This window comes from Lampetra fluviatilis, chromosome 2 (genome assembly GCF_964198595.1).
Source record: "Lampetra fluviatilis chromosome 2, kcLamFluv1.1, whole genome shotgun sequence".
NCBI lineage: Eukaryota > Metazoa > Chordata > Hyperoartia > Petromyzontiformes > Petromyzontidae > Lampetra > Lampetra fluviatilis.
In genome coordinates, this window is record NC_136276.1 from 26,864,444 (window position 1) to 26,883,708 (window position 19,265).

The following is a 19,265-nucleotide window of genomic DNA, read 5'->3' on the forward strand; positions in this document are numbered from 1 at the left end:
CATTTCTGAATCCACGGATTTCTACGCTGTTAATATTAATGCGCTTGGTTATCGAATGCAATGAAAAGAGTACACCTTATCATCATACAACCAAGTAACATGTCTGTTTATCTTAATAAGGTATAGTTTTACAACTGCGATTGACAAAAATGCTTAAATTAGATATACTGTTTAAGATTGACCAAATAATTATCTTTGGTAATGTTCTGGATCGAGAACACGCTAGGACTGGCTAAAATAAGGCTGCAGTCTCTATCCATAAGGCTCGGGGTCTGTGTGCTCCAATTTTTCTCCAGATTCATGAAGTTAGAATTGTCAATAACTGCGTTCTCTGGATGCTGTCTCTCTCTCTCTCTCAATTCCTGAAGAGTGAAACCTCAACTCCGCTGAGTCCGGCAGCCAGAATGTTTGAAAGGTTTGCCATTACTGGCCCACTTATGAACATCAATAATTAATAAGATAAATGTGCTCGTCAACGCACTGCTGCATGAAAGCCTCCCCATATTCTTTGGGTCTTTCGGTGAAACCAGGACGTTTCGATCACAACACAAGCGACCGTCATCAGGTGGACGATCGCTTTTGTTGTGGTCGAGACGTCGTGGTTTTTGTTTATTTTATTTTTTATTAATTTGAACCTATCTACGTGACTTTACCGAAAGACCCAAATGATATGAATTCCTGCAGTCACGAAAGCTATAAGTCAAGATTCAAGGCCTCCCCATGTTGTGTCAAGGGAGCGTGTTGGCCATACTATGTCACGCTGGTCAGTGGAAGTTGCTGAAGCAGGAGACCCAAGACCGATTCAGATATCACTCTGACTCAAGTTGAGCTCACAGCTAGGAATCAGACTCAGGTAACCAGAATATTTGCTCAATACGCTAACCACCATCCCAACGCTCACTTATTTATGCCAAAGGCCTTACTCATTACATGTGAGATAAAAATGTTGATTGTCTGTTTAAATTTAAACGAAACATGTAGCTTAAATATCAGTCCAGTTCCGTTGTCTCTTGCATTATTTATTTCCAGTGACACTCACAAATAATTGCGATTTGCTTCGTAGTGTCCGTTTCAGGTTAATGCCATACACCACAATTGAGACGCGAAACTTCGTTCGGCGAGTTTGCAGACTCGCCTCGTGACATACGACAACAACAACAACGGCGGCAAGGACCATTACGGAAAGCGAGCGTCAGACCTCCGATGCGCAGTAATTTCCGATGAGTAAGCGCTTTGCTCACCAGCCAGACTCCGTCACGCTCCCATGGCAAAGCGTGTCCGACTTAGCTGCTGGCTTGGCGTCACTGCGACGGAGTATTTGCAATCGGGCGTAATCTCGAGGGCTCGTAACGCGTGGATACATTTGCAGCGAGTAACGCGTTTTATGCTGCGTTCCCGTTGCAACAAAAAAAAACATTATTGTAGAATACAATGCAGTAAAATAATAATGGCGGTACGGTCTTCCCTCTGCTTGAATCCTCTGCCGAAGGATTTGAAAAAAAAAACTTGATTGTAGAATACAATGCAGTAAAATAATAACGGTGGTACGGTCTTCCCTCTGCTTGAATCCTCTGCCGAAGGATTTGAAAAAAAAAACTTGATTATAGAATACAATTCAGTAAAATAATAATGGTGGTACGGTCTTCCCTCTGCTTGAATCCTCTGCCGAAGGATTTGAAAAAAAAACTTGATTGTAGAATACAATGCAGTAAAATAATAATGGTGGTACGGTCTTCCCTCTGCTTGAATCCTCTGCCGAAAGTACTGGCCGCTGTCTCAAGCTGCCTCCGCCTTACCTGGTCCAACACTCCCTCTGTACCTCTCAACATCGCACCGCACAACGAGGGCTCTTGAGTCATGAAAGATAGTTGAAGGTGTATTCCAGGTGGTTTCCCGTTGCCCTAATCAACGGTGCCATGAGGTGAAACCAAAACCGGATGATGCTGCAGTTTAATTTTGATGACGAATGAAACAATGTCTGGACCTCATATTTTTGGTTCTTTCGGTAAAGTAACATAGAACGGAAATAATAAAATAATAAAAGAATACAATTACAATAAAATGCTTTATTTTCATTATTTTATTATTTCCCTTCGACGTGACTTTACCAAAAGAGCCAAGAATATGAATCCCTGCAGTCAGGAAAGCTTTGAATCGAAATGTAACGTCTGGGCCTATGAAATGGTTCTAGATTTGAAGATTTCGTTACTACAAGGATTCATACTTTGTTTTTTTTCGGTAAAGTCACGTAGGTTAAAAGAAAACAAATTAAATCACGACGTTTCGGAGGCAACACACGCTTCTGTGAAGACGAAAGCTTGTGTTGCCTCCGAAACGTCGTGATTTTTTTTTTACCTACGTGACTTTACCGAAAAAACCAAAGAGAACTAGGAAATGGTGTCCACTGTGGGGTGTGCTTCTGCTTCCCTGAAGGCGCGGAAAGCAATTCTCTCCGACGAGTTTCCAGGCCATACTGCATGCTCCCTCCGTGTGTAAATGTACGTACGTTTAACTTATTTTGCACCGCTACGTAGCCAAAGCGTGCCGAGAGCGTGACCCTCGTGTGCATAGCACGCGGAGGGGCATTGCCGGCGCTGTGACCGACAGTCGGACACGTGGTACGCGGCGTGGCGTATGCAATCGGTATGATACGGCAGCAATTCCCTCGTTATTCGTGGGGGATACGTTGCGGAGGTGCTCGTGAAAAGCAAATTTCACGGATAATGATGTTGGCCTCCGAAAGCCTATCTTTGAATGCAGTACCTTAAATACGTTTGTAAATAAACGATTAAATACGTAACCATTTTCATGATAACGCAAAAAATAACAATTGGTTATAATTAACATAAAGTAAATACACATACAAGAATGAAATAATAGTTTATGAATGAATTTACCTTAAATAATTATGATGTTGATGCGCATTCTCTCTCGTCACTTAATCTCTCGTCACTTTATCTCTCATCGCTTTATCTTTCATCACTTTATCTCTCACCACTTTATCTCTCATCGCTTTATCTCTCGTCACTTTATCTCTCATCACTTTATCTCTCGTCACTTTATCTCTCATCGCTTTATCTCTCATCACTTTATCTCTCACCACTTTATCTCTCATCGCTTTATCTCTCGTCACTTTATCTCTCATCACTTTATCTCTCGTCACTTTATCTCTCGTCACTGTATCTCTCATCACTTGATCTTTCAGCACTTTATCTCTCATCACTTTATCTCTCACCACTTTATCTCTCGTCATTTATCTCTCACTATTTTATCTTTCATCACTTTATCTCTCATCACTTTATCTCTTGTCACTTTATCTCTCATCACTTTATCTTTCGTCACTTTATCTCTCATCAATTTTTCTCATCACTTTATCTCTCACCACTTTATCTCTCATCACTTTATCTTTCTCATCGCTTTATCTCTCATCACGTTATCTGTCATCACTCTATCTCTCGTCACTTTATTTCTCACCACTTTATCTCTCACCACTTTATCTCTCATCACTTTATTTCTCACCACTTTACCTCTCATTACTTTCTTTCTCTCTCTCTCTCCCGATGCAGCCGTGTAGAGTTACGGATGCGATTCGCGGAGAGCACAGTTCGTGCATAACGGGGGAACACCGTACTAACTACATCTTGGTATAAGAAGCTATATGACAGTGGGCGTGTCAGTAATATGGGCCGTGCGATCCACAAGTGTTAGCTATGAGGTTGATGTTCAGCTGGAGGTGTTTCTTAATTTTCGATGTTCATAATTCGGGTATTGCCTAAACGCTCCTGAGATGAAATAATACTATATATTGGGAGGTGGTTGGGTGGCTCAAGGAACTACCACTGAGCCATCACCGTTGAGATCCTGGATTTGAATCTGGGCAGCCACCTATGATTAAACAATATTCTCACGTGTGGCAAGTTTTTTTGGTCTCAGCTCGGTGAGCAATGGCGGCACACACAAACATCTATCTTCTTGAATTTAGCATGTCACTTTAAGTGGCAGTTTAAAAAAAAAACAATTTGATTTGCTTGACATGCCGCAAACCTTATCTGCAGAGCACAGACATGCTGTTCCCCTCGTGTGGATAAGGAGGCCTCTTTTGAAGTGATCTTGGAAGTAGTTCTGCGGTGTCATCTTCTGGGGCCACCGTCTGACACACCGCTCGCTGCGAGAGTTATGAATAGCATTGTTGTTTATCTCATGATGCCGAAGGCGCATTTGCGATGAAATTGGATGAAAACATAAAAACAAAACGTTCACGAAAACAGTGACGAGAATAATGAGAATTAACAGTCTGTAGCGGGGAAACACAATTCCTGCCACAAAAGCGCTCGCATGCTCTGAGTTCTTTGGCGACTGCAGAACACTCCACAGCAGCAAACGCTTTTGGAATCGTGTTACCCTCACACATGGCAGGGTAGCTTTTGCATTGATCTGCAGAACACAGAGACGGCCAGATGGCAGCACAATGGCCCACTGCAGGCCCTAAAGGCGAAGGTCGTTGCTTAGATTACAACCCAGCTAAAGGCCATAAGGCCCCACGGAAAGTCTAATCAAATAGGTTTGCAGTAAGCCTAATGAATCCTTTTTTTTTTCATTTTATTTAAAGTTTGTGAATTAACTGCACACACCGGTTTAAAAGGTCTGTTGACGGTAATGAAGTAAAATCGTTGTGTGTTTTGCATGAGGACGCACCACAGCCGTGCACGGATACAAACGCGGAGTGTATTCTTGAAGGCGGAGAATAAGAGCTGGATCATTAGAATGAGGTCGCAGCGGACCAAGGTCATCGGATCGAGGTCACTGCGCGCACAGAATATATTAACGGGAATGGTTGTTGACAAAGAAAATGTCGGGAATACAGCGAGGCCTTAGAGGAAATGTGTATTTATGATCCGGAGGGAATGTCATTGGAACGGTGGCAAGGCAAGACGTGCAACGGTGTGATTGATTAAAGGAAAGGTTTACTTTGATTTTAATCCCCGACGGGGAATATCTTGGGGGGTTTTCGGTGACAGAAATCATGAATTATTAAGAGTAACGGATGAGACGACAATTAGCATCCTCTGCTGGGGCTGGGCACCTGCATCAAGCGTGTGCCTTCTATTCACTGTGTGTACTGAGCTTGGCTTGTGATTAGCAGCGTGCTTCAAAAGCACCTCCTCTTCTCACAAAGACACAGACCCCCCCACATAGCCTTTACCAGACTGTTAGGGGCAAGTGCTGTTAGTGAGCACCGATAAAGGCCGGCACGGTACAGGATGGGGGTGGGGTGGCCAGTATCACACTCGACCGCCTTTGTCTCCCCGGTAGCGACTTTTTTTTTACACATTGCACCGGGTACTCATTTGAGACTTAGTCGACCTAGAGGAGGCCCAGCACCGGTTCGGATAATCGTCACTGGTGTTGGCCGTGATCGGAAATCCAACTCGCTACGCTACCCTACAGCTCCTCCTCTCATGCACACACGGACACAGACACGGACACATAGAGACGCAGAGATAAATATGCACACTTAAAGACACGTACACATATACTGCATATACATAGATATAACAAAAAAACCTCAAAGATCCCGAGTACAGCATTCAACAGACTGTTGGGGCAATGCTGTTAGCAAGCGCCGATGAAGGCCGGCACGGCACACGAGGGGGGGGGGCAACACCTTGCCCGACCGTCTTTGTTTCTCCATTGCTGATGTTTACTCAGCGCAACAGGTACTCAACTATTTAATGCTGAGTCGACCTAGAGGAGGCCCAGGTAAGGTTAAGCTATTCGCCAATGTTATTGGCCGTGAGCAAGAATAGAACTGGGTTTGCTGAGTTCGTGGCGCAATGCGCTAAGCCACGACACCGCCACTCTCCACACGAAGATACACGCACGCGTACAAATACACACGACACTGACACACAATCGTGCAAAGATTCGAAGTGTAGCCTCCACTGCCTGTTTGGTTAATTGCTGTTGGCGAGCATCTCCGATGGCTGGCATGGCACATGGGGGTGTGTGGCCGGCATCACGCCCGGCTGGCTTTCTCCCCATTCTTGACATGCACACGGAACACCTGCTACTCATTTCAATGCTGAGTTGATCTACCATTCTAATATCAATAGCTGACGATATTAGCTGTGGCTCACATCAGTAGCACGCGTAACATACACGCGTGCAAGACAAAGACAAAGTTCCCCCGTATAGCCTGAACAGGCTGTAGGAGCAAGTGCTGTTAGCGAACACCTATGTAGGCCGGCACGGCGCACGAGGGGGTAGGTGGCCAAGACCATGCCGGGCCGCCTTTGTCTCCCCAGTGGTGATGTATATCCACCATACCAGACTCTCATTTGAGGCTGAGTCGACCTCGGTGAGACCCAGGACCGGTTCAGATAATCGTCACTGCTGTTGCCCTTGAGCAGGAATCGAACTCGTGTCGCTCCTAGCGCAGTGTAGCGCTAACCGCGACGCAACCGCTCCCCACCACTACCACTCCCTACATGCATGCACACACAGAGACTGACACGTGCAGAAATACACGCAAGAAGACACAAGGGGCCTTGATCCATGTAGCTATTTTGGCCATCATTCCCTCAAAAAGTGGTAGAATGACGAATGTTTCATAGAAGATTGGGTAACAGTTCACATGTGTAGTCTTTCACAAGCCGTCTCAGTTGAAAGACTCTGCGCATGACAGAGATAAGCAGAAATGCCACCGCATGGAGATACCGGTCAGGGAAACGGTCATGCCCAGTGGCCCAAAAAGCAAGCTGCCTAGAAGAATGAGACGGAATTCGTCTCACACACAGTTGCGCGCCCGCGAATAGAAATGTGTGCGTCTTCGTCTGCCTTTGATTGTCTCTCTCTGTCTCTCGGTACATATAGCCACTGCTCTGCGAAGCATCTTGAGATTTCGTTGCACTTGGATTCTACGTACATACACATTATGCGGCGAGACGCGTCGTTGCGAAAGTCACTGTTGGGATAATGTAGGTACCCCATGTATTTATCGATGGGACATTTTTTTTTACCAGTGTCCGAATGGTCAATAGGAAGAATTGGCTTTAGACTTTCTGGTAATAATTTGGTGTCTGAACATCTCCACACCTGTGTTATTGTCAGAGAGGGTAAAGCATTTCCTTCTCATTTCACCCCATATATTTACTCGTTTTAAATGTGCTTTTTAAAATATGCAAACACCTCAATATATTGACAATATTATGACTAGTACAATACATCTAACCAAATGGTCATGCGTGAGGAGTGCCTCGCACACAATTAAAAGTGTTTGATAAAGTTCAAATGCCAGTCAGAGGTAAATCTTTCCAGTTGGTCTTTTTTGTGTACATACTGTGTCCCCCCCCATCATCATAGGAATATGGAATGTGCACTGATGGGGCAGAGCAACTGCCCCCTCGGGGCGCCACGGTGGCTAGGAGATGTTAACTACCTCACCTGGTACACAGGTAGTCGTGGGCTCAATCCCGACCCTGACACCTGCTGTATATTTGGAGTTTTCGTGTGTGTCTCTCTCTGTTAAATTTTCCCCGGGTCCTCCGGTTTTTCCCTCCACATTTAGAAACATACGTTGCGAGTATTTGGCTGCAATTAATTTCCACATGATACGCCACTTTGTTGAGCTGGCATTTGTGGCCAGGTCGCTTCTGAAAAATAACTATGTAGATTAGTGGGCCTTACCTGATAAAATAAAAAAAAAACTTTCTTTAGTTTTAACTGTAGAGATGTGCTCCTGTACGGCCAGTTTTATATTTTACATTACTTTATATTTGATTAACATGTTTAGACTGGGATTCGAAACAAACGTAACATGAGGATGTCATGACATTACAAATTCCCAGAACACTTTGGCAAACGCACGGTGGGTGCGCGTGCATGTTTTTCCCATTCAGTAGAAAATTACCGTTTTCCTATATGTATCCAAATACATATCTCCAGCTACACTCCATGTAGATACTGTAAGTTGTTCATTTTTTGTTTCACAATGTAGCCAGTGTAACGGTACAAACGCAACGAACACTTTAATCTACGCACTGAACGTCAGCTGAAATTAACTTCATGATTGTGATTTTGTAGGGGTTTTTTTGTTGTTGTTGTTCTATCACCATCATCATCTTTATTGTTGTTGTTGTTGTATAAGTGGTGGAGCCTAATTGCGTGCGCGCGACGATCGGCTACGGGATGGACTGTCACTCTGACTGGCGCGCGCTCGGACTGTGGACATTAATCTCTGTGTAAAGCTCTTCGGGTGGCTCCCAATTTATGCAGATGTGCTCCGGTGCGATTTGCAGGTCTCGCTCGCTGTATTATCACTTACTTTACGGAGCCCATTGTGTTTCTCCCATTAGCCTGTAATTGCATGTAAATGGCTGATGTGAAAAGCTCTTTCAGACCCACCTGCTTGGTCCAAATCATACCCTTGCCTTTTAAATCGCGGTGCACTCTGGGACCAACCTTTTACAACATTTTTTTTCCCCCATCAAACGCTGAAAAGGTCCTTGTCTTGGTAATGTTTTCATTCAGGACAAGTGGCAAGACGCTTTGCAATTAGCAGCAGCCGAGACTTATTAGGATTTAGTGCGCTCTAAAACATTGGAAATAAAGAAGGAAGAAAAAGGTAGACCAAAAAAAAAGCCTCCATGAAAAACAAGAAAAGATCTAAAATTGCTCTTCTTAAAAAAAAACTAAGAGGTTCACATTATAAAGAGGTTCATAGAGGAATGGTTAAAAAGCAGCCTTTTGTGAGTAAGTTGTAAATGCTGTCTATGGAGGTTTAACAGCCATTATGTTCCAATGCCTTTTTTTATGAAAGAGCTGTGTCCCCGATTGTATTGCCATTGTTCACCTCGCCATCTTCTCCATCGCTTGCCCATTCATTGAAGCTTTTATTCAAACTCTTATAGAGATCCAGGTGAGAGTTTATTGAGACCCAACATGTTTTTTTTCACAAGACTCCACAAACCCATTTAAATTATAATATGAGAGGCCAGTTAATTACAACTCACCCTGATTAAATTTTTCCAATATGTACACTTACAACCTGTTAATATTACCTTGTATAATTAGCAAATGCTTAGCACATTATGCAATTGCAAGTAAATTACTTTATCACTGGGAATGCACTTTTGAATCTACCCACATAAGTTATCAAAAAACAGGCTCGATCAATGGTGCAATGCTGGCTGAACCTTCTAAATAACGCGTTTTAATTGCTCAGAATTATTTTCAATGTTGTTTGCTTACAAATGTATACGTATAAATACAGATGCACACAATATTATCGTATTTAGGGTTGGCGCTTCAGCACTTGTGCCACAGTCGGGCGGCGGTGACTCTATGCACGTGGCCTCTAATCCAGCAATGCGGAGCCGAAGGTTGGTGGATCACACAAAAGTTGTGAAACTCCCTTCCCGTGGGCGTCAGAGGAGGTGCGATACCCTGGCTCGCTAGCAGAAGGCAGTGCAGCAAGTGGACTAATCGCCATCTGTTTCCATCCGTATGGGCATGCCGTGTTTCCCGCTCGCGCAAGGTGTGGGGGATTTCTTTGGGTGCGCCGGTTTCCTCCGACTTTTATAATAATTATTATTCATCATTAATTGGATGAGAACGTCTTAATAAATAAAATAAAATAAAAAATAAAACTCTGCAAAAAAAGAGAGAGTCCTATGACTCAGTGTGACTTTCCTGGATATATCAGGAAATTGTCATTTGTATAAAGTGTGGTTGACTACAGCTGGACTGCAGTGATGCTGGGGATCGCACCAAGATGGAGCTGTCACGTGACCAAGCTACACGCCCGTACGGTAAGAGGCTGCCTATCGGGGCAGAATAGCAAGTTGGTTTCAGTCGTATCTGTGTGGGTTCTGATATTTTATCGTCATCTTATTATTATTACTATCATTGTTTGCCCAGGAATACCTCACTGAGCCTCGTGAGTATTTTTCAAGAGGGTCCTGCGCAAATTTTTGCGGCACGGGGCGATTCTCACCGTCTATATTCCAATTGAGTAATTTGCGGTGTCATTTTTTTCAAATGTGGTAATTTGGAACGTGACGCCGGCACACGATTGCCTCCTCTTCGCGGCCACTTTGAGGCAGACGGCACGGATATTTGTTTATATATATAATGGTTCATGCACCCACAGAATTAATAGAGGGAATGGGAGGGCTTCGGGGGGGGGGGGTTTCTCTATTAGACTGATTAAGGAACAACACCTTTCGCAAGACGTGATCAAAACATACTCGGTGAGGTCTTTTCTCGGTAAAGGTTTCATTATATATACTTAAAACAACATTCTAATACACATATTATACTTTAAAGTTTACACGGTTTGTATGTAGGGCAAATTTTAATCAAAATATTTAATTTCATTAAATCACTTCTCGTAGTTAAAAATCATAGCCGTTTAAATCAACACGGGCAATTCTTTATTTTCATTCGAAACATATGTTGTGTGTTACAATTCGTAGTGTCTGATTATGACCCAAGACGCGGAAATCTACCGAAATTGATATGCAAATGTGCCGAAACACGTTTATTCTCGTTCAGTGCCGAGATATCGTGATGTTTAATGGGAAGCAGGAACAGCAAATGGAGCTTCCATTGACCATAGATGGTCAGCTTGCTCCTCAAAGCAGGGCAGATGGCAGAGCATGTGTGCTTCTATATGGCGGTCATGTGTGTATGCGCTTGCCTCTGCGTCTGCGCCTGCATGCTGCATGCGTTTGTGCATGCTTGATAAGCTCACAATAAGTTGACGTATTCATGAGTTTACTTTTGGCAAAGGGAGTCGGGCGTGCGGGGGGTGGGGGGACGTGTCCCTTATTTAGGCTCAGCAGAGCTGGTCTCATGCCTCATTTCCATGAGCAGTCTTTTTTTTTCTAACTTTGGCTGGAACAGGGCTGGTCTGGATTAGTAACTGAACTGGCCCACTTCCATGAATTTGTAAACAAGTCCAGGCTACCGAAAATGCTTAATTTCCAGACTTGTACCCGAACCAGTCTGGGGTTGTAGATATTGACAGAGTTTCTCCTTGCTTGCTTCCTTTCCACAAACACTTTGCAAATGTGCTCTGCTCCGCTCTACGTTCGGGTTGTCAGCACCCGCAGTCCTCATGCAAATGAAGCTCCAAAGACTCAGTTCTTATGCTTCGTCGTCCCCACTCCATCCTTTCTCCACCCTGCTGTCCGGTTGCCAACTGTCCTTCCGATATAATATCAAATGAAAAATAATTGTTGTTTTTCGATTTAAAGCTTTCGTGACTGCAGGGATTCATCTTCTTGGTTCTTTCGGTAAAGTCACGTAGAAGGGAAATAATAAAATAATAAATAATACAACATAATAAAATAATTCTCACGACGTTTCGGCCACAATGCAAGCTGCCGTCCTCAGGTGAAGAACAGGGCTGTCGGAAAGACAGCATCTTTCCGACAGACCTTACATTGTGGCCGAAACGTCGTGAGAATTATTTTATTATGTTCTATTTTTATTATTTCATTATTTCCCTTCTACTTGACTTTACCGAAAGAACCAAGAAGAGGAAAATTGCTCTTTTTCTTTCACACATCAGCCACAGGGTCTCTCTGGCAGTGCTACCAGGATCCTCCTTTTCCTGGGACATCTTTAAGTCTTCCCCAGGACATTGGCAGTTTGTGGAATAAACATCACTCAGGGAGTGAATGTTACACATCGTCCTTCCCTCTTCTGGCACAGGCAGATCTGCTTCTTCACGTGAAAATTCAGTTTTGTTGTGCTTCAAGAGCTGGCCACACTGCCCATGCAACCCAACTGCTAACCACTGCGGCCCTGTCGACCAAGCCCAGGAAGGCACACGCCTTACCTGGGTGGTGAAGTGACATGAACAATAAATGTATGTACATAGAAGGCCAGATCTCCCCCGTTGTAGCTTTACAACTACCAATGCCAGGCGGCTGAACCAAGAGGCGAGTTGATGTGACCGTGACGGGGATTTTTTGCCTGCCCGCTTTGGTTTCGGGAAATGCGTGAGACTTGAACAGATGACGCCCCCAGTGGCAGCAGCTGGTAAGCCTCGCAAGCAAATCGTACAAACCCAACACGGGGTGGGGGGGGGGATATAGGCTAGCAAGCTGTGGGCAAGTGGAAAGAAAACATCGATATATCCAACACTCGGATGTTTATAATGAGAGCATCGATGAGCACTATAAAAATATCGGAATTCAACCATTGATGACTTTTCAATGTTTATGATGGGTTTTTTGCATCAACTATATACAAGAAAGATGAATGTTAATATATTGGATCAATGTTGTTTATCAACTACATTTAATAATCATAAAAAATAGCAACGACAATTAAAAAAACTAATCATCAAATGGCAGAAGGCTGTCGTTACAGAGTCAACGCTCAGCACAAACTCAAGTTACATCACACACTATGTCGAAACTGAACGATGTATAATAAATAAACTATATATCAGTACTTTCTGTGTGTATATATATACAAAAACACAAGGCACTTTGTGGTAGGAGCAACGGTCAGCCAACAGCAAACTAACGTCTACTTCCACCATATTAACTTTAAATTTACCGACAGTTCAGGACGGTTGGAGAGGGATCCGTCTTTGTTGTTTCCATCAAAGAGATTTGAAAAACAAAACATCAGCCCCTTTATTTGGCAGCGTGAAAAAACACCACGTCAAAAAATCTGAACATCGAAAAGGAAATCAACGTCGTCCCGATGTTACTGGAGGGATCACCGTCGATGTCATCAAAGACATCGATGAATCGCGACCAAAAATGATCGATGTCACCGATGTATCGATAGGTTTACGTTGTCCATCGCTCGAGGCGAGCGTGGGCGGCGAAAAGCGAATCATCGGATCGGTGGTGCACGAGGATGAGGTTGTGTTTGCGTGCGAGCGAGCGAGCGGGGATCTCTGAGAACGGCGTGTCTGAGCGGGGCTGGTTGCACATCCTGGACTTCGGTGAAAAAAATTGCTTCTTGGCTCATCGGATTTCCCCAGGAGAACTAAAGATTCGGATGCTTCTAAAAGTTGAGCGAGTTTTCGTGCGAGCATTAGATGTCTCTAAGACTGTACACGTGTGTGTATCGCGCACCCAGCGTGAGATGTGATTGCAGTGAGAATGCCTCACGAACAACGTGATCCCGTGATGGTACAGCTGCTGATGAGGTCGACTCAGGTCTAGAAGGCGGGGGGGGGGGGGTAAAATAGAGTCGAAATGAGGCCCCGAGTGAACTGATTTGTGTGGTTGCACGGTTAGCGAAAGTGTCCTGCCGTGTGGGTCTCTCCGTCCCAGGCCAGCCACAGCACGGCTCGTGCTGGTGGTGGAAACGATCCATCTGTCTCCCACATTAAGCCCCCCATTTTGTGCGCAACTGTGCTGTTCGCGTGCTCACGGCGGTGTCAAAACAACACGGCGTGGAAACACGATCATCCAGTTTAACACGTAGGCTTTAGGCTTTCGCGATCAATATACAGAAAAGAGGGGGGGTTAGATCGCGAAAATGTAAATGTGTCGTAAGACCCGCCACCACCCGGCCCAGCCAATTAGTAAGGTTTGTCACGTAAACAAAACATGGCAAAACCCTCATCCAGCAGTGAGTGGGTGGACAATAAAAAAACACGTTAAAAAACTCTACTTAAAAAAAGTCTACATATAGATGTGTTTTGGCCTGTCTCTGACCTTTATAGATTTTAACAGAGAAATTACTCTCTGACCAGGTTCAGTCACTGGCCCTCATGGGGTTGGCAACGGAAGTCGTCTAAAATGGCTGCAGGGCACATGGAGATAAAGTTACAGATAAAGGTGCCGCCCTGCAATTTCTTGCTCATGCCACTGTCAGCCTGCCATGTTGGCCAGATGTGTTTCTGAAGACGTGGCAGTACCCACACTTTAACCCACCACATGTTGGATTGTCTAACTGTGGCGGACCCATTTAAACCGCTGGGTGAACAGAGGGGGCATTTAATAAACGTGCTCGCGACAGAAGATCAAACCGGTGATCTCTGGATTGAAGGTAAGTGTATTAAGCATTTCACATGAGTAGCAACCGATGGAGACAGAAACAACTAGTAGATATTATATTTAATGGTAACGTGGGCTTTACTAAGTGCTGTGGCATGAACTGTGCTCAATGTATTTTTATGTCCCCTTACGAATGCTCAACGACCTGCTCCAACGCGCCGGTCAAAGAAAAGTGCGGCACTCCTCCACAGGTGTAAATCACATTCTGCTCAAGTGCATCTGAATTTATGTTGTGGCGGGGTGGGAGCGGTGGAGGTGGAAAAAAATATATATAACCTGTTCACAAATCTTTCATTTTAAAGGTGTTTCTGCCATGTGAGGGACATATAAACTAAACTATTTTGTATTTGACCAGGTAAGGCCCACTTAGCTATATAGCTATTTTTCGGAAACAACCTGGCCACAAATGATAGCTCAATAAAGTGTCACTTATCACGTGTCAACTTATAGCAGCCAAATACTCGAAACGCACGTTTCTAAATGTGGAGGGGAAAAACCCGGAAGACCCGGAGAAAAATAATCCACGCGACCACGGTGAGAACATGCACACTCCGAATATATAGGCGTCATGGTGGAGATGGAACCCACGACCTCCTGTATACAAGGCGAGGGAGATAACATCTCGCCACCGTGGCACCCCACGGTGGTGAGGACACTGGATGGCTGTCCCCAGAACAAAATTATAGGGGGTGATGGGTCAGTGCAAGGGAAATGGCAAGGGAAGAGGGGCGATTCCTTCCTTCATGACATGCCCCCAACTCCTCAAAACAGCCTGGTGTGTTGTGATTCCGATTAGTGGGGCAGCTGTGAGGGGCAGGCCTCGTTTTGGGGTCGAAGGACACTTTTGAAATCTGTCAGGGCTAGATTAGCATCTCTCTCTCTCGCTCTCCCTCTCTGTCTGTCTTTCTCTCCGTCTCTCTCACCCCCCACCCCCTTCCACTCTTCACTCTACCCTGTGTCCTCCCTCTCTCTCTACAGCTCTCTCGCTGTTTGTAACTTAATTTCTTGGTTCCTATCCCTTAGTTTATCTCCATTTGCCTGTGGACTCTCTATGTGTCTCGTTAAGCTGACTTCCCGGCAAATGGTTACGTGCCAAAGTTAGCACTTTTGCTCTCTGTAGTACAAAATGGCCATATGTCAATTTTAAAAAAACACATATATGAGCGTTAAATGTATTCATTCATTCAGTCAATGGGAGAGAATACAAATGTATGCGCATAATTGTGGTATCCGCGGGGTGACTTCGCAAAAGAGCATGGACACAGGGCCACATTACTCTCACCACCTGGTCCCACACAGATTATCGTGCTCAGAGCGGTGGTTCCACACGTAATTATTTAACCACTAAACACCATCTTTTTCAAGCTAGTTAATCAGTCACCAGTACACGGGGGGGGGGGGAGTCCTATCATACAGGCCTTAGCTTTTCTAAAAACAAAAAATCCCTTGCCACACTCCAGGCCAAATGAATCACGATTTTTTTGTCCACGAGATAATGCGCCTCTATAAGCCTCGTCAACGCGTCCACTTAACCGGTGAACATTCTGAGTGCCAAGCAGCTGACTGTTGTATTCGTCCATTGCTTCACCAGTGTCCATTCAGGGAATAACAATACGTTAACAATGTAAACCTGGAACAATAATCATGAAAATATTGTTTTTTTTCATAGCCTGAAATAGAATAACAATGTTGAATGTGTTGCTTTAAAAAAAAATCTCTTTTTTTCCTGTAAATAATATACTCTTTTCAATACACCACCCCTTCAATCCTGACCCGGGTCTTACTTGAATAGAGCACACACACACACACGCGCGCGCGCGCGCTGTATCCATTGAAGCTCACCTGGTTATAAATGTGCGCCTATTATTGGCGGTGCCTCTTAACCTGGCTGCATAATATAGCGCCTCTTTACCAACCAACAGCTGCTGTGGGGTTTTAATAGGCGTGGCGCGATGAACATGTGCATGCGCACGCTTGGGTGCGCGCGCGCGCGTGCACGCGTGTGAGTGTGCGCGCGCGCGCGTGAGCGCGTGCGTGTGTGTGTGCTCGCATGTGCATGCAAGCCCAGGCCAATGCCGGATTTAACAGCCGGTTTATTGCCGCGCGCCCGCGGAGATTAGCTCACTGTTTGCTGGAGAGCAGATGGTTTGATTGAGAATGTGATGAGGAAAGTGATTGATCTGGGCTTGAGCCTCCTGGGTTCCATCCAGAGCAGGCAAGGGGCCCGAGTCCAAGTGCAGGAGCAGAATTCGAATGCTTGTGATGGGGAGAAAATAAAATAGAAACTCTTGAAGTTTACTATTCCCCGTTTCCCTGTAACTTGACTCAAATGTCGATGGGCCTTCCCTCTCCACTTATTGGCAGAATATATCGCTGTGAACAGCAGGGGTGCAGTCATCGTGGCTGTTGGGGGGTGTTCGGGCACCTCCAATATTTGTAGATATCACTAAGAGACACCCACTACATTGTAAAACAAAAATTACAGTATCTGAGTCTGCAATCCTGCACATCCTTTTAAAAAGAGCTTTATAGCTCATCGGATTTCTCCAGTGACAATAAATATTCTGATTCGTCTTTCCCTTCACGTAATGACATGAATGCTGATTATGCTGATGACTGAACCTATGAATACACAACCCAACACAAAGCGTCGTCTGAGTACCGTTTCAACCTTGGAAATACACAACAGCCCTGTGCTGTGACTGTAGACGTGGCAGAGTGGTCGATGTGCATTGGCTGGTGTTGTCCTCTCTTTCGCCAAAGCCACCAGTTTGACTATTCTCCCTTATTATTGTTTTCTGTCGAACAATTTTTAATCTTGAAAAAAAAATATTACTGCACTGCTAAGTATAGACAGTACTGTGCATACTAATGGTTTTATAATTTTACACTGTGAGTATTAGTACAAGATTACAGTACCCACCGTTGGCACTCTGATTACACAAATACATCACTTACAAAACATTACAAGTGTAGGTGACATTATCAACAGTACCCTTCAGATATGTATTTATTTTTCAAATCTAAACTGTAGTGATTATATTTGACCGAACCAGATGTTTTCTCAAGCTGACGCTTATATTCTGTAGGTACTCAACGCTGCCAGAGCAGGGGGTGTCACAATGACGATTGTTGCTTGACGTGTCACCTCAAAAGCATTCAGATCTCACAATTTAAATGGCGCATTGAGTCAACATTCATATTTACATTTCGAATGTTCATCCGATATACGTATCCGCTTACCCGAAATGCCGTTACAAGTGCGATCGCGGCGTGATGGTTAGCACACTGGACATGCAATCCAGAGGTCACCAATTTCAATCTCCAGGCGCGGCACGAGAAACAAGGGACACGCTTCATAAACACGCCCCGTCCTCTGTCTGCCCGGCGGTACCACAGTTCGTCGATCGGCAGGTCATGTGTTGGTGGGGTAAAGTGTGGCTACTCTCCACTGCCTCCAGGATGTCTGGCCAGCGTGTAAGAGAGGCTCAAAGTACCCTCGATGCCTTGGGGGGGGTGCTTGCCAGAGCTCCCTCTCACGCCAGCGCTGGTGTCAGAGGGACATTGAGGGGGGCTGCGTGGTTGTTTTTGTTGTCTCCCGTCTCCTGGACACGTGGGAAAAAAGAGCTTAATAGCTCATCGGATTCCTTCAATATCAAATACATATTCTAATTCTCATGGATGAGCGCTCGGCTATCGTTGGCGTGAATTCTGCTGTTACTTTTTATGTGTTTCATGGCTTCTCACACGGGAGACGAGGAGTCCGATCCCAGACTCACAAATGTGGTTACGTAATCTTGCAAGTGCAGTCATCGTTGTGGGGGGCGCGCGGGCGGGCTGGCGTGGGGGGGGCAGCGTTTAAAGCGACCGCCTCGCGACGCCGCTATTGCCTCCTGCAGAGGTCTCACGCACGGCCACTCCTCAAGAGCGCGGCACATCATCCGATGAACACGGTCGGCTACGCACGGTACGAACTAAGTTCAACGGACTGGCGTGCAGCGTGAGCTCTCTTCAAATCGGGTCTGTCCAGTGCGACGAGTGCCCAGGTGTGGATGTCTATCCCGCATGCCTTGAGGTTCTTGCTTTCGACGTGCCTCGATGTCTAAGGGAATGCGTCGACCCTTGCAACAGGTTCCTGTGCTCAGCCGTAAACAAAGTGTGGACAAAAGTGCGGCAACTGCAATGGCAATAGCCCTTAATTGCAGCCATTGTTATTTTGTCGAAATCTTAGAAACATATTTCCACATTTTTGTATACTTTGATTTACTAGTAATTGGTATTTGCAACCACGTGACACGTACATGTTGTTCAATTTAGGTGTGCCCAACCCAATATTTTATTTGCCATTTCAAAGGAAGCCTGGCTCTTGTATTATTTGTTTATTGGCTCAGCATAATATATTTGTGTGCACCAGTTGAGCCACGTAAAATATGATTAATTGGATGCAAGCAAGTGGGATTCAGCCAACTGCCTACGACTAACATGCAGTAATTGCTTGTAATAAACATCCAGCCAATCATCAGCTTAGTGCTGCTCTCTGAAACATTGGCAATTTTTGCGCAGTTGATGTTGCTTAATTACAACAGCAGAGAGATCAGCACGTTGGTTTCCGTGTCGATGGTGGTCCTCTGTGCCCCTGACACAGCCCAGCCAGACCGCCCACGATACTGGCAAGGCGCTGCCGCACGTCCGTTGACTTGTGTTGAAACCGCGGATAGCCACTCGTGATTGAACCTGGCTGTCAAGGTGAGCGAGTTGATGGTTGCAGCCCAGTAGCCAATGACTACACACAACCACCCCCTCCCCCCGCCTCACCCTCACCCAAACTCCCCATGACATTACATTACATTCGTTTTCTATGGTTCTTTCGGTAAAGTCATATAGATAGGAAATAAAATAAAAATAATAAAAAAATAGAAAACATACTTTAAAAAACTCACGACGTTTCGATCGCAACACAAGCGGTCGTCATCAGGCGCCTGATTATGATTGTCCATATGTTATTAGAAGATGCATTTGTGAGTGCATTTGTGTTTGACCCAGGTTTAATTACTCTTTGTTTATTTCGGTAAAGTCACGTAGGTGGAAAAATAAATAATAAATCACGACGTTTCGATCGCAACACAAGCAATCGTCATCAGGTAGAAAGATTCAGCAGTATAACTGCTGAATAAGAAAGGGCTGTTGCAACAGAGGTTTTATATATATAGGTTTGAGGTGGGTGTCACCCAA

The 19,265-nt window shown here is 44.8% G+C and overlaps 1 long non-coding RNA gene across 2 annotated transcripts in view; it reads right to left on the reverse strand.

Moving 5' to 3' along the window:
• Nucleotides 1–17,640, reverse strand: part of LOC144938256 (uncharacterized) — a 76,290-nt gene extending 58,650 nt beyond the window's left edge. For both annotated transcript variants that reach the window (XR_013637832.1, XR_013637831.1), the window contains exon 1: nt 17,531–17,640. This is a non-coding gene — a long non-coding RNA (uncharacterized LOC144938256). The remainder of the gene's footprint in view (nt 1–17,530) is intronic.
• Nucleotides 17,641–19,265: the final 1,625 nt, after the last annotated feature.